Below are 4797 nucleotides of genomic sequence, written 5' to 3'. Positions count from 1 at the left end.
GAGTGGGAGCGGAGCCATATATACAAGGGAGGGAGAGTGGGAGCCGAGCCATATATACAAGGGAGGGAGAATGGGAGCGGAGCCATATATACAAGGGAGGGAGAATGGGAGCGGAGCCATATATACAAGGGAGGGAGAGTGGGAGCGGAGCCATATATACAAGGGAGGGAGAATGGGAGCGGAGCCATATATACAAGGGAGGGAGAGTGGGAGCGGAGCCATATATACAAGGGAGGGAGAGTGGAAGCTGAGCCATATATACAAGGGAGGGAGAGTGGAAGCTGAGCCATATATACAAGGGAGGGAGAGTGGAAGCTGAGCCATATATACAAGGGAGGGAGAGTGGGAGCAGAGCCATATATACAAGGGAGGGAGAGTGGGAGCAGAGCCATATATACAAGGGAGGGATAGTGGGAGCAGAGCCATATATACAAGGGAGGGAGAGTGGGAGCAGAGCCATATATACAAGGGAGGGAGAGTGGGAGCAGAGCCATATATACAAGGGAGGGAGAGTGGGAGCAGAGCCATATACACAAGGGAGGGAGAGTGGGAGCAGAGCCATATACACAAGGGAGGGAGAGTGGAAGCGGAGCCATATACACAAGGGAGGGAGAGTGGAAGCGGAGCCTTATATACAAGGGAGGGAGGGTGGGAGTGGAGCCATGCATACAGGATGGGACAGGAGAGCCATGTATACAGGATGGGAGGGTGGGAGCAGAGCCATGTATACAGGATGGGAGAGTGGGAGCCGAGCCATGTATACAGGATGGGAGGGTGGGAGCGGAGCCATGTATACAGGATGGGAGAGTGGGAGCAGAGCCATGTATACAGGATGGGAGAGTAGGAGCAGAGCCATGTATATGTTGTGCCCCTGAGGGTTCAGTCGCCACAGAGGTACTGCACATCCTCCTGAGGTGTGGTACCCCACCATTCAGGTAAGGTGGAGACACCTGACCACGCTCCAACACCTGCATCCCACACAGCATAGTAGTGTAGCAAAGCACCCTTTGGTGGCTCCCTGCTTGGAACACGAAGCGTGCTGGGAGGCGGGTGGAGTTAGTTGGCACCAAAAGAGCGGGAAGAGTTTAGGATTTAGTCAGTCTGACAGGGTCAGTGGAGGAGTGAAGATCCCCTGAGTGGGATGGATGAAGGAAGTGCTGCAGCCGACCTCAGTGACCTGGATCCGCTGGCACAGGAAAGAGACATTGATGGAAAGCCTGACTCTCTCCATAAGAAGGAAGGATTAGTACGGAACGTAAGGAGAGGAGGACTAAGGATTGGGGTTAGAGCAGAACCCTTCCCAAGTTCACAGGCCGGGGTCCGGTCCCCGAGGTTGTATGGATACTAATGGTCCTGCAGCTGACACCGGAGGAATAGAAGTTGTCACCACTTTATTCCCACACAAGACTTGGGGGCACAACAGCAAGGATAGTGATCCGGGACTTGGTAGCAAGGAGTCCCCGAAGCAGGCTACAGCTGTCTGCCGTACAAGTAGAGTTCATAGGAACATCTGACAGGAGGAACTCCAGTGTAACTCAGTACTGAGAGTACTTCACTATAGGCGCAAAAGGGAGACGTTCAGAAAAGGCACATATGTTGGCAGAGTGTTGAAAGGGAGTACTTCATCTTGCCTGGAAGTTGGCTGAGTCCCTGACCTGGAGGACACGGCACTGAGGCAGGCACCTTTATGCTCAACAGACTGTGAGTAAAGCTTTGGAACTAGATGCCCTGGTGTCCTCCGCTTATTACTGCGCCAACCCACTCAGCACTGCTACATCTCGGTGCCGAACACTACACTCTCTCCCTTAACACCTATCTTCTTCATCTACTCTGCCCTGGGACTACAGCCCTACCTGTGGAGGGCTATAACATCATTGCTGCACCACACCATCTGTCCCAGAGGATCTGTCTGCAACGTCGGCTTATCATCTTCATTGCCGAACACCACAGGTGGCGTCACAAATCTTTCAGTCATAAACTTTATTCCATCACCCTTAAACCCCCTTTTACAATGGACGCCCAGGGCCACGGACCGGGTCGCAGCTACCGTGACCTCTCCCATTGAAATCCACCGGGCCTGGCTCCGAGTACCCCACGGCCCTGGCATGGGGCGATCCATATACAGGATGGGAGAGTGGGAGCAGAGCCATGCATACAGGATGGGAGAGTGGGAGCGGAACCATGTATACAGGATGGGAGAGTGGGAGCGGAGCCATGTATACAGGATGGGAGCGGAGCCATGTATACAGGATGGGAGAGTGGGAGCAGAGCCATGTATACAGGATGGGAGAGTGGGAGCGGAGCCATGTATACAGGATGGGAGCGGAGCCATGTATACAGGATGGGAGAGTGGGAGCAGAGCCATGTATACAGGATGGGAGAGTGGGAGCAGAGCCATGTATACAGGATGGGAGAGTGGGAGCAGAGCCATGTATACAGGATGGGAGAGTGGGAGCAGAGCCATGTATACAGGATGGGAGAGTGGGAGCAGAGCCATGTATACAGGATGGGAGGGTGGGAGCAGAGCCATGTATACAGGATGGGAGGGTGGGAGCAGAGCCATGTATACAGGATGGGAGGGTGGGAGCAGAGCCATGTATACAGGATGGGAGAGTGGGAGCAGAGCCATGTATACAGGATGGGAGGGTGGGAGCAGAGCCATGTATACAGGATGGGAGAGTGGGAGCAGAGCCATGTATACAGGATGGGAGAGTGGGAGCAGAGCCATGTATACAGGATGGGAGGGTGGGAGCAGAGCCATGTATACAGGATGGGAGGATGGGATCAGAGCCATGTATACAGGATGGGAGAGTGGGAGCAGAGCCATGTATACAGGATGGGAGGATGGGAGAGGAGCCATGTATACAGGATGGGAGAGTGGGAGCGGAGCCATGTATACAGGATAAAAAAAGAAAAGAGAAGCCAGCGTTGCCAAGGTCAGAACGCATAACATAAAGTGCATTTGCACATAACATCTAACTGTATTCAAAATGAGATATTTAGCAAAAAAATTGATCAATTCAATTGAGCCACCCCGCCGCGCCAAGGCAATCATGTGGGGGGTCCTACTCTACGTTTTTAATAAACACTGTGCCATTACGGCCTCCTAGATACACTAAAAGCAAGACCACTTTAAATGCAATCCGTACCTGAGCATTTCTGGATCGCTCCCATGATGCCAGAAAACACAAGTGCGGATGAAGGCCAACCAGGTCTGAATACAGACGTGTCAGGTTTTAGCCTCCACACATTGCCTGACCAGCAAGCATAGATGAAGGGCAATGCAGGTTCAGATACAGGTGCACAATTAAATAAAGCTTGGGGCAGGGTGGGGCTGCTGTGTATGTGTGCACAGCAGCCTAGATCCATCACAGTGAACACAGAAAAAATGGCGAACACAACCCAGCGCGCACGGCAACAGTGGCACGGGGTGGCTCAATTGAATTGATCAATTTTTTTGCTAAATATCTCATTTTGAATACAGTTAGATGTTATGTGCAAATGCACTTTATGTTATGCGTTCAGACCTTGGCAACGCTGGCTTCTCTTTTCTTTTTTTTATGTATACAGGATGGGAGGATGGGAGCGGAGCCATGTATACAGGATGGGAGCGGAGCCATGTATACAGGATGGGAGAGTGGGAGCAGAGCCATGTATACAGGATGGGAGAGTGGGAGCAGAGCCATGTATACAGGATGGGAGGGTGGGAGCAGAGCCATGTATACAGGATGGGAGGGTGGGAGCGGAGCCATGTATACAAGGATGGGAGCAGAGCCATGTATACAGGATGGGAGGATGGGATCAGAGACGTGTATACAGGATGGGAGAGTGGGAGCGGAGCCATGTATACAGGATGGGAGCGGAGCCATGTATACAGGATGGGAGCGGAGCCATGTATACAGGATGGGAGCGGAGCCATGTATACAGGATGGGAGAGTGGGAGCGGAGCCATGTATACAGGATGGGAGGGTGGGAGCAGAGCCATGTATACAGGATGGGAGGGTGGGAGCAGAGCCATTTATACAGGATGGGAGAGTGGGAGCAGAGCCATATATACAGGATGGGAGGATGGGATCAGAGACATGTATACAGGATGGGAGAGTGGGAGCAGAGCCATGTATACAGGATGGGAGCGGAGCCATGTATACAGGATGGGAGGATGGGATCAGATACATGTATACAGGATGGGAGGATGGGATCAGATACATGTATACAGGATGGGAGAGTGGGAGCAGAGCCATGTATACAGGATGGGAGGGTGGGAGCAGAGCCATTTATACAGGATGGGAGAGTGGGAGCAGAGCCATGTATACAGGATGGGAGCGGAGCCATGTATACAGGATGGGAGGATGGGATCAGAGACATGTATACAGGATGGGAGAGTGGGAGCAGAGCCATGTATACAGGATGGGAGCGGAGCCATGTATACAGGATGGGAGGATGGGATCAGATACATGTATACAGGATGGGAGGATGGGATCAGATACATGTATACAGGATGGGAGAGTGGGAGCAGAACCATGTATACAGGATGGGAGCGGAGCCATGTATACAGGATGGGAGAGTGGGAGCAGAGCCATGTATACAGGATGGGAGGGTGGGAGCAGAGCCATGTATACAGGATGGGAGGGTGGGAGCAGAGCCATGTATACAGGATGGGAGGGTGGGAGCAGAGCCATATATACAGGATGGGAGAGTGGGAGCAGAGCCATATATACAGGATGGGAGGATGGGATCAGAGACATGTATACAGGATGGGAGAGTGGGAGCAGAGCCATGTATACAGGATGGGAGCGG

This window comes from Dendrobates tinctorius, unplaced genomic scaffold, assembly GCF_039654945.1.
Source record: "Dendrobates tinctorius isolate UK_male_01 unplaced genomic scaffold, ASM3965494v1 ptg000214l, whole genome shotgun sequence".
In the NCBI taxonomy this organism is placed as follows: domain Eukaryota; kingdom Metazoa; phylum Chordata; class Amphibia; order Anura; family Dendrobatidae; genus Dendrobates; species Dendrobates tinctorius.
The sequence above is the reverse complement of the archived record's forward strand: the minus strand, read 5'-3'. Positions refer to the sequence as shown.